The sequence below is a fragment of the Numida meleagris genome, chromosome 1 (assembly GCF_002078875.1).
Source record: "Numida meleagris isolate 19003 breed g44 Domestic line chromosome 1, NumMel1.0, whole genome shotgun sequence".
Classification (NCBI taxonomy): domain Eukaryota; kingdom Metazoa; phylum Chordata; class Aves; order Galliformes; family Numididae; genus Numida; species Numida meleagris.
This window is the reverse complement of record NC_034409.1, coordinates 49,288,767-49,303,990: the sequence shown is the minus strand read 5'-3', so window position 1 is coordinate 49,303,990 and position 15,224 is coordinate 49,288,767. Positions and strand designations below refer to the sequence as shown.

General features: G+C 44.4%; 1 protein-coding gene across 4 annotated transcripts in view; it reads left to right on the top strand.

Annotated features, from left to right (window-relative positions):
- GRIN2B (glutamate ionotropic receptor NMDA type subunit 2B) overlaps nt 1-15,224 on the top strand; it is a 265,833-nt gene that overhangs the window by 107,492 nt on the left and 143,117 nt on the right. The window lies entirely within an intron of this gene.

The window sequence follows — 15,224 nt, the reverse complement described above, 5'->3', positions numbered from 1 at the left end:
GGCAAAGACTTCAGCACGGCATGCAGTTGCAGGCTGTATTTTGTACAGGACTGTAAGAATTTAATTCTCCCTGAGTCCTCTGCCCCATTGTCAAATCAGGTGGAAATTTGCCAGCAGGTTCAAGAGTTACTGGGAAGCCTGACTCACGTACACATGAATGCATGTATCAGATTTGCAAAAGCTTCATTTCCTTGCAAAAGCAATCTAAAAATGCACAGAAGGTAAGCAAAGACATGTGTTGGACTGTCTGAAGAGCTATGATTTCTGCACAAGTGACCCATGCATAGCGTGTCCCAAACACGCTTGCAGCATGCTCACCCTCACTGCCACATGCTCGCAGGGTGACTCATTGTGATTCACCCAGTGCGGTCCTGCTCTGTGATTTGTATAAGCGATCATGTAATGCGTGCTGTGCTGTCTCTCGGGGTTGGATGTTCAGTTCACACTTGTGCATGGCGCACATATATATGCGTTCTGTGACTCACGCTAACATGCTACAGTGGCTTGGATCACAGAAGCAAATGAGACAATCGTGAGCAGACGCTTGATGCCTCATGCTTCTATCAGTTAGCTTTTGAAGGAGAACATGGCGCAAGGCTTGAAGATTTTAATATTTCTATCCAAAAACAGACCTCTTGAGAAAAGAAATTAGCCTGATGACAGCAACAGTAATTGGATTATTCCGTTAGTATCCTCTGTGGGAGAGGAGAACACATGCCTTTAACTATATTTTCAATGCAGAGACATAAAAATTGCGCTTAAAACGTGAATTGCCCCTTGTTTTCATAAGTAAGAGGCAGACATCTGTTTTCTGCCCCACTTTCCTTCTGTGCACCCTCTGAGATTTTTGTACAGTCTTATTCTTATCACTGTAGCAAGGCTACAGCAAACCATGGTGATTTGGTTTCCTCAAGTAGCATCGAAGGAGATCAGGGCATGCTCAAACCAGCAGGTGCCTCTGGTGGGCTGAGGAGGTGCCAGCCCCAAGGTGAAAGTAAGGTCAAGGTGTCCTTTGATCTCGAGGGGGTGCATGCTGAATGCCTGGACACCTGCGACGGACAGGAACAGGAAGATCTGAAAAGTGTAATGAGATGAAATGCAGGGCAGGGAGGTACAGAGCAAACATTGGCATTGGGTGCATTTCTGAGCACTGAGTTCTCCTTGGATCCATGGGTTCATCTTCTCCAGCTGCAATCTCAATGCTGAAGTCATTTGTGATGGGACTGGGAAAGTTTTGGAATCGATGCAAGCCTGCAGTAGACAGAACTGCTGATGTAGGAGGACACAGGGAGGAACTGGATAGAGGATAACCAGTCAGACTTCCATTTCTGCTAGTTTGGTAATCTGGCAGACTCCCCATATCCACGTGTCCTTCCTCTCTTTTGTTTTAAAAATTTCTGATTATCTTCTGTTACACTTTTGCTTGTTTGCAGTCTACCAGTGAGTTTTGCTGGGCTTTGGGCACATCTAAATGTTTGATACAGCCATTACCTGACCAGAGAGATACATTTTTTTGCTATTCATTTGGTTCCTTAATTTAGATTTAATAAGTCACCTTGTGCTCTATTAACTAGGCTGTCATGCAAAATGTTTAATGCCAAAGCATGCTTGCCTGCAGATGGTGGAACTGCTTCATTTAGGGAATGGCTGGAGACCTCACCTCCTCATGCCTATGGTCTATTCTTCCTCAGTGAGCCATGGTGCCATTAACCTTTGCTGTCTCTGGTTGTGTTCTGGTGTGAGTCCATGGGGCTCATCTTCTGGGAGTGAAATGGGAGTGAAACATCACTCCCATTTTTAAGAAAGGGAGAAAGGATGACCCGGAGAACTACAGACCGGTGAGTCTCACCTCTGTGCCTGGGAAGATCATGGAGCAGATCCTCCTAGAAGACATGTTAAGGCACATACGTGACAAGGAGGTGATCCGAGACAGCCAGCGTGGCTTCATCAAGGGCAGATCTTGTCTGACCAATCTGGTGGCCTTCTACGATGAAGTGACAGCATCGGTGGATGGGAGGAGGGCGATGGATGTCATCTACTTGGACTTCTCCAAAGCCTTTGACAGGGTCCCTCATCACATCCTTCTCTCCAAATTAGAGAGGTATGGATTTGAAGGATGGACTGTTCGGTGGGTTAAGAACTGGTTGGCTGGTCGCAGCCAAAGGGTTGTGATCAATGGTTCTATGTCAGGGTGGAGGCCGGTCACGAGTGGTGTCCCCCAAGGCTCAGTCCTGGGACCGGTGCTCTTCAATGTCTTTCTCAATGACATAGACGATGGAATCGAGTGTACCCTCAGCAAGTTTGCAGATGACACCAAGCTGAGCGGTGCAGTCGATACATTGGAAGGAAGGGAAGCCATCCAGAGGGACCTGGACAGGCTGGACAAGTGGGCCCATGAGAACCTAATGAGGTTTAACAAGGCCAAGTGCAGGGTGCTGCACTTGGGTCGGGGCAATCCCAGGTATTTATACAACCTGGGGGAAGAGGTACTTGAAAGCAGCCCTGCGGAAAGGGACTTGGGGGTCCTGGTGGACGAGAGGCTGGACATGAGCCAGCAGTGTGCGCTGGCAGCCCGGAGGGCCAACTATGTTCTGGGCTGCATTAAAAGAGGAGTGGTCAGCAGGGAGAGGGAGGTGGTGGTCCCCCTCTACTCGGCTCTCGTGAGGCCCCATCTGGAGTACTGTGTCCAGGCCTGGGGCCCCCAGCACAAGAAGGACGTGGAGCTGTTGGAACGAGTGCAGAGGAGGGCGACCAAGATGATCAGAGGGCTGGAGCACCTCTCCTATGAGGAAAGGTTGAGGGAACTGGGCTTGTTCAGTTTGGAGAAGAGAAGGCTCCGGGGAGACCTCATTGTGGTCTTCCAATACTTGAAGGGAGCGTATAAACAGGAGGGGGATTGATTGTTTGTGAGGGTGGATAGTGATAGGACAAGGGGGAATGGTTTTAAGCTGAGACAGGGGAGATTTAGGTTAGATATTAGGAGGAAGTTTTTCACACAGAGGGTGGTGACGCACTGGAACAGGTTGCCCAGGGAGGTTGTGGATGCCCCGTCCCTGGAGGCATTCAAGGCCAGACTGGACGTGGCTCTGGGCAGCCTGGTCTAGTGGTTGGCGACCCTGCACTTGGCAGGGGGGTTGAGACTCGATGATCTTTGAGGTCCTTTTCAACCCAAGCCATTCTATGATTCTATGATTGATTCTTGTTGTCTAACAGCTTCTCTCACTCATCTTCCTGTCCTTGCTGGAGCTCCCTTGGAAGATTTTATGCATGTATGTGGGTTTTAAGTTTCATCTGCTTAAAATTATATATATTATATATATATATTATATATATATTATATATATATTCCGTTATAAACGGAAGCTGTGGCTGGCAGCTTTCTTGCCAAAGGGAAAATGGGCTGGCAAAAGCATGCTGTGATACTGACCACTGGGAGGACAACTGGAGGTTGTGAGTGGTGTTTGTTTCCTGCTGTGCTAAGTGCTGCACTTCTGTCCAACTGTGTCACTCACTGGTCACTGTACTGGTCCAGTAGTGTGCTGCTGTATGGCTTGAGAAACACCTGTAATAGTACTCAGTAATATACAGTACAAACTGTTAGGAAGTATTTTGTGCTTCTAGAGTGCCAAGAGTCAGCCAGCAGCTCCTGCCGTGTGCTGCTATAAAACACACAAATCTCTTGAATCATACATTGATGGCTTTTTTTGTTTGGTGCTAGAGGAGTGAGTTTACTTACGCAGTTTCCTTTTTTTTTTTCCTACTTCAGTCTAGACTGCAATACTAGGAAAAGGATTTTCTCAATTAGCACATTAGAGCTTCTGTGACCAGGGAGAAGTGTTTCTGTATAGGAATAGGTAACAGCATGTGGAAGATGTGTAGCTGTATCACTGTGTAACCAAGTCCATAAGGAAGCATGTCCTCTCCACGCTGCATGCATCTGTGCTATCAAGGAATCCTTTTGGCCAAATGTTTTGCTTCCATGTGATGAATAAATTGGGTATGGAAACGAGCTGACATGAATAGATTAGACACTTAAGAGGTGCCTGTGATCTTGTTGTGACAATTAATTTACTTAGGAACCTGTAGGGAATAGTCCTCTGAGAACTTATCCTCTGGGACTTGTTCCTTCAGATACAATTTGGGAACCTCCAGAGTCTAAAGTCGATTTCTGGTATTCCTTCCTTGCTGTTTGCCTTGTCTTACTCTTCTTTGTAGTGGTCCACCTCGATGTGCTATTAACCTTTGAGGGGCAGCCCCAACAAAATCAGTGTGTCTTCTCTTGGGGGCTGAGGAAAGGCGGCAGAACTCTGTCTAGGATAAGGAAAGGATGAGGAGGCCTACAGAATGCAGGTGTTTGACAAGCATCAGTGTGGAGGGGAGGGCTTGGAGTACTCTAAGGATGAGGGCAGAAGGAGGCAAGAGTGATAGGGAGAAGAGGTTTGATATGATATTTATTCATTCATAAACTAAAGCAGGTAGAAAGTTCTTGGAGCAAGATCAGATAATTAATTAACAACTACTGAAATACATGTTCCTCTCTCAGCCAGCGATAAGTGCATTATGTGACTGGAACAGAGGCTGGTGGCTACTGTCACCCCATGCCTTGTGGCCACTTCTTCAGTGACGCATGCTGCCACCCACACTGTCCCCATGTCGTTTTCCAGGCGTTTCCAGTTTCTGCCTTGTCCTGAGAGGTATTTGTAGAGAGTTTTAAAGAAGAGAGCAGGACCATTTTTTCTGCTGTAGCTTGGGAGGCAAGATCTGGCAGCACAGTGAGGAGGTGACCTGTTCTTCAGAGCTGAAGCAAAGGCACAAAAAATGTGTGCACGTAACAGCGGGGATAAAAATACAGCTTAAGACTCAAAAGGTTCACTTTGCTTGCCAGAGTGCCCCAGTATGAAAACTCTTTATTACCAAATACTTTCCATTCCACCGTCACAATATTATTATTACTTTTTCCTTATTCATTTCTCTTAACAGTTGAGCCGTTTAACACCACATACAAAGTCAGGTCTGGCTGCTGTGGGGCGATTCTGGGTTGCCATGGCAATGAGGCCTGTCTCTCCAAATTAGGACATTTTCCTGCTGCCTTTTCTATGTGAGGTTTTCTCTCATCTCTTTCTTTCCCTCTTCCTTGATGTCTGAAGTGCTGAGCACTGCCTCCTCTACCGCACACTCCAGGAAAGGGATCAGACTTTGCCCATCCAAATTAATTCCTCTGAAGCCCGTGCCAACTTTGCGTGTGCCGGCTCTGCGAGGGAGAGCTTTGTGCTTCCCAGTAATGGGAGGGTGGTGGGATCGTGGTGAGGAGACAGGGAGGTTAGCAGAGGAGGGAGGTGTGTGGCTGCAGTGTGCTTACTGCCTTCTCCCTGTGCCATTACCTCATCTCTGCACTGGTGCTGAAAATCTCCCAGGTCCTCTGTGGTAGCTGGGATTAGTTTGACACATGGAGACCTACAGCCAAACTGCATTCCCTGGGCTACACCTCTGACTGTGGGAGTAGAAAGAGAAAGGAGCTGTCACAGGCAGCACTGGAAATGTACAGAAATGGAGGCATGCCTGTTGGACAGCTTGGAGTGGCTGAATATTATTGAGGACTGGAAGCAGATCTGCTGCTCCTGAGGAGCATTGCCATGACGGTGTGAGGTGATGTATGGCACAGCAATACAGACTGGCATTTTCTACCCACCAGGGCACAAATGAAAAGGTGATGCAGTGAGGTTTTCTTGCTCATTCTTCCCCTGGCCAAAGGGGCTACTACCTCAAGACTAGTTTTTTTTTATTATTTTTTGATTTTACCTTGTGGTATATTTTGGGACTTCCATGTGTAGCAGAGAGTAGGAAATGAGGAGAGGACAAAAACAGTGAACTGTGAATGTTTGGAGTACAGATGAAGGTGTAAATTTTTGGTTGAGAATATGACTGGCCTCAAAGTCTGTTCGAGCCTGGCCGTGCTTTGGCATCGCTGTTTTTCATAAAAGATACTGTGGAGCTGGGGTCAGTTGCTGTGAAGAGCATAGCAGAGTGATGTGCCATGGCTGAAATCCTTGGGCTCCATCCCGTGCACTTGGCACCTTTGGCTGCTGTGGGATGGCAGTTATGTCACACTGCATTGATGACATGATCAGGCACGCAGTTGTTCTCCAGGAAGCAAGAAGCCTTGATTCTGTTTAAAGGTGCAAATTTTAAATAAAATGAAGCAGGTGGACTTGTATATTGGTCTGACTTGTAGCCCCAGGGACTCTTCTGTATTGTCCCAGAATACTTACATTTGACTGAACCTCAGTAAATTCTAATTTAGAATTGTGTTCTAGTGGTATGTGATCTGGTTTAGATCAAAGGTTGATTTATCCCAGTATTCTGTATCCAGCAGTGACAGATAGAGGATCAGTTAGCGATACTTCCTCAGAATATTCTCCAGGCATTCAAGGGGTTATGCCTCAGGACTCTCTAGAGGGTACATCTTTGTATTTAGTAGCCCTGGATGGGTTTTTCTTCCGCACATTTACCTGAGTGCAAATTGCTGGCATTTAAGAACACGTGCAAGTTTTTAGCATCCAATAGACAAGCTGATCCACCATTTAAGTCCTCATGGGGTGAAGAAGTACTTCTTTGTTGGAAACTAGCAATGTGCTGCATCACTGCCATGGAAGCACGCTGACATCTCTGGCAGCCTCCTGTCCAGCTGCACCACAGTGCTTGAGCAGAGAGCTGAGCACAGGACATGGCTTGGTCTGCCAAGCAAAGCAGCAGCTGGGTCACAGGATGGGATGCAGCAGAGGTCTTGTAAGACCCAACTGACGTTGAATCAGTGATGCTTGAGAGAGGGAAAAGCCAACTAAAGCAACAATTAAAAATAAGAAAGCAAAGTTCCAAAGGGTTCTTGTAATTTCAACGGATGTAGCTGAAGCTTCATCAGGTGATGTGCAAGTTTTGCTGGTGCAAGACGGAAAGATGGCTGAAAACACAGATATGTTGGATTATGGAGACGGGAAGCTTCCCAGACACAAACTTTGCTTCCTAAACTTTCAGTTCTTTTTTCTTCTTGTTGCCACTGAGATATTCTTAAACTTGTCTTTCTAGTAATGCATTATTTCAACTGCTTGCCCTGTCTGGATTGCAGAGATAGTTTCAACGGTTGGAATGGGTAGGATTTAAAGGTTGAATTTTTTGTCATCTTACTTTGCTTGCCCCAGCCCATACTGTTCTTGGCCACAGCGTCTTCATTGTTGTGCTGCTCTTATTCTTTCATGCCTTAGTGAACATCAAGGTTGAAAACACACAGGGAAAGGGAAGAAGTATCTACGTGTAACAAAGTAACAGTGATATGTGCCTGTGTCTGCCAGCTGTTACTGTGAACAGAATTTATTCTGAAAGAGTATGGAGCTTCTAAAATGGAGGGGATTTAAAAGACTTTGTTTAACATTAATAATGCTACATTATACATGTAAATGCCGTTATTAAAGGCTTCTGGGCATTTCAGCAAAAATAATTAGAAAACTTTAGGGCAACTTGTTTAAATCAAACCAAGAGAATGAGCTGATGGCAAGAATTAATAATGATTCCCTTTCCTCCTACTCCAACCCTGCCTTCATTCCTACTGCATCCTTTCCCTTAGTCTAGAACTAACAAATAGCCTCAGAACAAAACAAGAGCTCTCAGTGCTCTTAGCATCATCTGGTAGAGTGAACCAAAAAATTCAAAGTTCTCTCTCTAAAAGGCTGGGAGAATCAAAGAGAAACTAAGGGAAAGCAACATGAAGAAACTCAGGTCTCTGTAGAAGTGCAAGGAATTTAAATCAGTGCTTGTAAAATGCAGTGATGAATAAGACAAGTAGGTAAAATTCTTGCATGTAATACCCAAATGCTTGAAGTTCTTGCCAGAAGGGAACATTTTCTCTCCCTTGCTTTCCTTGAGAAACAATTCCCTTTAAATTGGATTGAAAAATGCAGGATGAGTCTTTATGTGTGGATTACTGCTACAGAATGACTGCCAAAACAGTCAACTACAGTGAACAAAATAGGAAATATAATTATTGCTGCAATTTCAGATCACAGAGAAAGAATTGTAGCAGCCTCTAGGAAAAAAAAGGAGACTTAGCATTTGAAGGAAGCAAAATTTTAATTTTCCTAGCAACGGAGTCCCACAGGAGAGAGAACTGGTAGGGAGGACGAGAGCTTTCAAGAAAACATGAAGTTGACTGTAATCCAGCATGAGTGTGCAATATGCACATGTTTCTGTGTGGCAGAAAACGTTCAGGTATGGCAGACTTGGATTCTGCACACTGGTTTCACAAGTGTCTCTGGCACCATGGCGGATCCTTATGGACTTCAGCGAGGATCTTCACAGACATGGCAGAAATTGCTATGCAGTCAATAGTGGGATCAGATCCCAAAGCAGCGAAATGCTCCTTACCAAAAATGTGAAGGCAACCAGAGCCTTTGGAGGGAGATGAAGTGAAGGAAGCAAAATTGGAGTCCAGGTTAGAGTTCCTCTTACAAAAGCTTGTGCTGATCATTTGATGTTTTATGTGGGATCAGCGTTTTAAGGGGCTTGTTTTACTTTGTTCTTTCTTTTGTACAGGCACTGGAGATTACAGAATGTGAATAGTATATGAATATATGCTCAGTGTTCTGGTATATACAAAATGTTTCTAAATGTACAGTAGATCTCATTGAAAGGTTTCTGATGGAACAATTTTCTGCTGGAGAATGTTCATTGTACAGTATTGAAAAGTCCCCTGGGAACGCATCAGGCCTGTCACAACAGTGATGGAAATGAAGCAGGTCGTTTGGTCTGTACAGAGGCTGTGGCCCTGCCTGATCCTTTGTCTGCCAGCTGAGTAGGTGACAGTTAAAAAAAAATGTCTTCCTGTGGTCTCCCAAAATGGAGTTTTTCAAGTATACTTTCCTTTATATTTTTGTGAAATATGTTGAAGTTTGACTTTTCAAACATGATAATTTTGAGACTTCTTTTTATCTTCCAACTTTAAACAGCATGGCAATGTTTTTTTTGCCAGCTCAAGAAATGCAGCAAAATTGCTCACCTATTCCCCTTCGGGCAAAACTCACTAGTGAAATTCCCCTCAAGCTGTCTGGGGTACTCTGTCATCAACAAAGGAGGACCTATCACCAGCAAAGCTCTTGCCTCATTCTTGAGATCTGCAGCCTTCTCTGCCTCACCCCCCACATCATCACCCACTGCACAGATGCTTCCTCATCCTGAGGACTTATGTAGGTGCAGATATAGGGTGGGATAGGGCAAAGAGGAAGAGCTGGATGCCTACAGAAAGCATAGGGATGGGAGAGAGCAGTGGAAAAATATTATGTATGGTTGCTCTGGTGCTTCTTTTTGTCTGGGGCTCATCCAAACCAACTCTATCTCCTTGCTGAGGACCTGTCCTCTTCAGAGGGGCAGCAGTGGCTCATGCGTCTTTTAGGGGAAGAAAGGGGATTTTTAAGTGTGGCATCATAGTACTGAGTCTGTATTTGATAAGGAGCACTGATAAGAACATGGAACTGAAGCTGCCAGAGATCTGGAGAAGGCAGATGAGATGAGGTGGAAGGATGAGCAGAGAAGCAAGGGATTTCTGTTCTGAGGACATGCATGTGATATGTTGAAGAGGGGCTGAGCTCGAGGCTCAGTGCTGATGTCCTGCATAACATCTTATTCTACGGCATTCAGAGGGAGTTTGTATGGGCCCAAGATGGCATGTTGGCATATTTACATCTACAAATATTTCTTAAGGAGAATAGATTAAAAAACTGATGCTTTATGACTTGGCTAGAACATGCTGCTCACTGATCCTAGTATTTATAAACTAGAGCTATGAAACAAGTGCATCCTTTTCCCATATAGATTTGTGTTCTTATGAAAGCCTGATGAGTAGCATAGTGTGTAGGAGAGGTGCTTTGCTTGGACTCTGTGTGGCAGTTGTCCAAGATGGTTAGAATTTTGCCTCCTGCAATTGTTCTTATCTGCTATTGGATATTTTGCGTGGCTGTGAGCAGCACAATGTCTTCTGGATCATCCTGTGAGGCAGCATAGGTCCACTCTACACTGCTTTCTATAGTATCTAGGGAATATGGGAGTGCAGAAATATAGCTCTGTGAGGGGCATGGCTGTTGAAATAACTGAGCAGATTTGCTTGTTAAAGGGAACACATTCTGCGGCTCCGCATGATTGACTGAAACTGTTTCCAGAGTTTGTAATAAGGATGGCCTGTCACTATACAGTAGTATCTGCTTTTTTACATGACCAGAAGCCCTTGGAAAATGGGGTGATCATCAGGCCTTTACAAGAAAGCCTTGGTCATTACCAGAAATGTATTCTAAAACAGGACGTGTATAGACAAATCCCACTCGTAAGAGTAAAGTTGATTTGTAATGTCTGCTTCCTTTTGAGTGGCTTTTGGCTAGTCATTTCTGAGCTGCCTGAGCTAGTCTTTGCACAGAGGACGTGTTCTCCAGGACTTGTGGGGACATGCAACTTAAAGATGGTTTGTCAGGAGCCAGCAGTAGCCAGTTGTGTTAAAGAGATGTTCTCCTTACACCTGCAAAGTGCCCTGTTAGTAAATGCTGAATGAACTGGGCTTCTAGGTTCTGAGCAACTGCTGGAAAACATATGGCAACAGGAGTAAAAGGATCCAAGAGAACATGATGAGTAGAAGAAAGAGCAGACAAAAGCCTTACCAGAGCTGTTTCTCTAGAAATACTGGTGATGCAAGGGAAGACTTGCAGGTAACTGACCCTAAACCTGCAAGCAAAATGAAAAAAGTAGCTGGAGGCAACTCCCATGCTGGGTTATGGGCTATTCTTGGGGGTTTCAGCCATGGTATGAGGTAACATTTGAACTGGGAGCATATAAATAGAGTGATATGGCAGCCAGTGCAAATTCAATCTGTGGTTTTGAACCACAGCATTAAAAGACAACTCAAGAGGGCTTGTGAAAGATGAAAGGATGAAGACTCTCTCTGTCAATCTAAGAGGTTAAGGCAGTCCCTGGTAAACAGCAAGATGATGGTAGAAGGCAACAAAACACTGGGGGTAATGGGAGGGAGATAACGAACACAGGAGTATCCGTGGTTAACCTTGGATGAATACTTTGAACTCCCCAAGCGGAGGAATCACCAAGTCCAGAAACACAGTAGGTTTGGTGAGGAATCCAATATGCTGCAAAAGGAGAAGTCTGCAGAAACTGCTCTGGCCACCTTTCTGCTTCAAAGTCAGCACCCACCAAAAATGGCACAGGGAGCTACTGATGTTGCAGCAAACAATAAACCAACACAGGGCTGACATTTGAGAGAAGAGTGTAGGAACTGCAGTGCTGTGCTTTACTTTGCAAATACATTCCCAATATAGTTAAAGAAGATGCCAACATCATTAAAACTGGGCAGCTCTTTCTACCTGAAAGGATAGTTTTGCAATAGCAGATGATTTTGTTGTTAGCCTCAAAGCAAGTGGGATACTTCTTGAAGTGGGAGTATGTTAGTCTGATGCCAGAAAAAATGACATTAGCCTTGAAAGAAAAACTAATGGAAGGAAGTGATAAAGTAGGGAAATTCAGGATATATGGGGGTGGGTTAGTTTTTTGTAGAGGAGTAGCTGAGCTAAAAGCATGGCTGAAAGCCCAGTGAACTTGAAAAGGAATGATCTGTTGTTCTAAGGTTAAAATCAGTTAAGATGAGATCTCTTAAAGATACTATATGAGTATTCCATCATCCAAGGATGATGGAAGCTGCCTGGCTATAGGGTAAAGTAGGAGGAGCCAAGTCAGATGATGATTCATGATCCTAGAAAATTCCCTTTTGATGTTAAGTGGAGATTGGAGTAATTCAAAAGATTTATTCATCTGAGAATCATCAGGTGGCAAGGCAAAGTGTGTAAAGCTGGACACGTAGACTCTGGAAGAATAAATAAATGTTTAAAAATAGATCAGTTCCTGCTACTGTAAGAGGAGAAATTCTAATACTGAGGGTACGAACATTTAGATAGTGGAGATTTTGAGAAGCTTTAAAACTTCATAAATCTATTATCGGAGGATCTGAGAAGCTTTATGAAGAACCAGAACCAGTGTAGTGTAAATGACAGACTTGGAAGATTTGTTAATGTGGGTAGATCACAGTATCACCAGTACCACCCCACTGACAAGGAAAAAGAACTAAGATTTTTGTAGGAAAATCTGTGTCTCATTTAGTTTCAGCAGCCTGGGTCTCGACAGCACTTCTGTGCAAAGACATCCAGTGAATACGAGATGAGGGACTGAAGATTATATGAGGGTCATTTAGGGATTTAAAAGAAACTGGGGAGGGGCCAAAGAGGTTTTATCCTGGGCACCAAAGAGCAGTGATATTGAAGAGGCTGCCAAAGCTTTTCACAGACATAGCAAAAATGTAGGCCAGGTCAAGTAAAAAAGTTAATGGTACAAGCAAGTTGGCCCCAAAATGGCCACTCATCTTTTCATATTACCTGTAGAACAAAAATAAAACAATACAGTGTGTACTTGTCCTAAGCTATTATTCTCACTTCAGGTGAACCTTATTAGAAGATGCTCCAGCTAAATAGGTGATCATGCATACCAAATTTGTTTTTCCACACCTGGTACACCTGACTTAGTAACATTTGACAATAGGCTACCTTAGTAGACATGAATTTTAAGTATTTTGCCTGGATTTTGACATGTAGCTGCAAGTTTTCTTCATCCATGATTTAACAGATGTGGAAAACCTCACTAAAGTAATAAAGAACAGAGTGAAAGAGATGGGAGGAGGATGTAATTTGGTCTTTATTAAGCTCTTAAATTGCCACATAGTATCACTTGAGTAAGGGTTGCTCTCTGCAGGCTTTTTGTCCAACAGAAGTCAGGCTTTCAGAAGTGAGGTCAAAGCCATTTGGAATTTGAAATTAGTTGTGCAAAGGGACAAATAAGCCAAACTGAAAACCTCAACACATTAGAGGTCTGAGAAGCTTCCTTATTTCATGAAAATGATATTATTGACATACGTGCTGGAGAAGAAAAGCTACAGGTAGGCCTGGTGACACAGGAAAATACTTTGTTTAGGAGACTGTCAGGTCAGGTGGATGCATATGACGGAGGATAGGTCACCTTCTTCACGTTCCATAATGAAATGTGAGGAATTGGTCACTTTGTTCAGCAAGGCTTCAAATGAGTTACAGCCAGGACGGGGGAAAGAGACATTGCCTTGGCCACAATATGACTGATGTGCTCAACACTGCTTCACATGCAGGTCTCAAAGGGGCAAAAGCTGGCTCATGTGACATCATGGGTCACCTCAGAGAGCAATGCAGTGTGCTTGTTTGGGTTGGCAGTGGACAGGTTATAAATATGTAAATTTGATATTATCTTGATATTTGTTAATTGCTGTTATTGTGACACTTGCCTAGAAAAGGAAGGTTTGAGGACCTGTGCCTTTGATGGATGCTGGCTTAAAGCCAGTTAGAACTGGTCCTTCTCCTGTCCAAGGGCTCACTTTGCTCCATGCACGTCAGAAGAGAACTGCCATTTCAGAGTATATAGAGCAGCTCTATACCATTGGTTGTGGGTAATTTCTACCCTACTTGGGACAAAATTTCTGAGTGTGACCTGTCCTTTTCAGTAATCTTTGAGAGTCCAGGGTTTTGGTGGAAGAGAGACTGGATTTTTCTCTCAGTCTGGATATGGTTCTTGCCTGAAGACCTATGATGCATGGACATGAGCATAAGCTTTTGCCTTTTGGTCCATGCCTTGCCTTTCACTTGGTTTTCCAGTGCTTTTGCTCTGAAATTTAGACCATAATGCCCCTGTTCCAATCCCTGGATAGCGTGTCAGAGCCCTACAGTTCAAACTCCTCATGATGACCAAGGCTGTTATGGACTGACCTATTGGGTTGTTGACCTCCCAGCCTGGGGAGGTGGCTTGTTAATGCTCATAGGCTGCACCTCTTAGAGGTGTTGAAATGCCAGTTCCAGGTACACGTTCCTATGCATTTCCCCAATCAGTGGATGGAGGGAAGAAATAGAACAGATCTTGCGTACACTTTCATATGACTTTTCTCTCTCCATTTTACCGAGCCCTTGTCATGAGATTTTTTTTAATATGAGCAATGGGATGGAAAGCAAAAAAAAAAAAAAAAAAAGAAGAAGATCAATCCTTTTCCCCATTCCAGTAGTTAATTAAATCCTTCCGATTTGGAAGCCAGTGTTCCAGGCAGACAAAGGCAGGCAAAAGGAGCATGAGATTATTGGGTTTGCACCTTAATATATCACCAGGCAAGATTTGACTTGTGTGAATGCAAGTTGAGGAATTTTAACTGCAGGTTTTTCTACTTCTGTGTATGTAAAGGGGGGAAGCAAGTATGCTGTTAGTATTTTTCTTCCAAGCACCATTTTACATAGCATGTTCCAGGATGGAACCAAACAGGGTTCACTTTTCCTATGCACTGCACTCTGTAATCATCTGAAGCGTGCAGTGAGGTCTGGGGGCTTGTAATGTGGAGGTGGGTGCAGGGGATGAGCAAGAGATGCTTCAGCCGCAGAGGGGCCTGGAGGCACAGATTCGCAGAGCGCGGTTTCCATGGCAGTGCTATGGAAACCAGGTTCTGCCGCTCACTGCTGCTCAGGGTGGAATTTCAATGCTTCACACAGTCCTATTACCCAAGAAGCAGCAAACCCGCAGACAAAACCTCAGCAAACCTGTAGATGCCTCATCAGAGCACTGTTTCTCGATCAGCCCATACGCTCTGCCCACCACCCTGGAGGAGGAAAATATGAGCAGGCCAAAATCAGCTTAGATAAAATTGGAGCTTGTTGCACACCTGTTTCCCAGCCTCCAGCTGTGCCCCTAAGAATAGTTTTGGAGGTTCAAAGAAGTTTGGTCAGCTCTAGGATCTTTGATCTGCTGTTATATCTGCGCTGCTGAACACAGTTTGGGAGCTGAGCGGCTGCATCACAAAGAGTGGGGATGCAGAGGGCTGCAGAAAAACCAAAGCAAGAAAAGCTCCCTTCTGATCTTGGCTCACCTCTGAACCACTTGTTTTTTCAGTGCCTCCATTTGCCTGTTTGTAGAACAGAAATGATTATGATATGTATTTACTTCCCCAGGGGACAAACAAGTTTGGCCTCACTGGTGAGTGCAGACAAGCACTTGGAGGATTTGGGCAACTGTGAAACTTGGCTAGCATTTGTAAAGTAGTTGGAGGCACTTTGATGAAAGTGGTTTGAAAACTG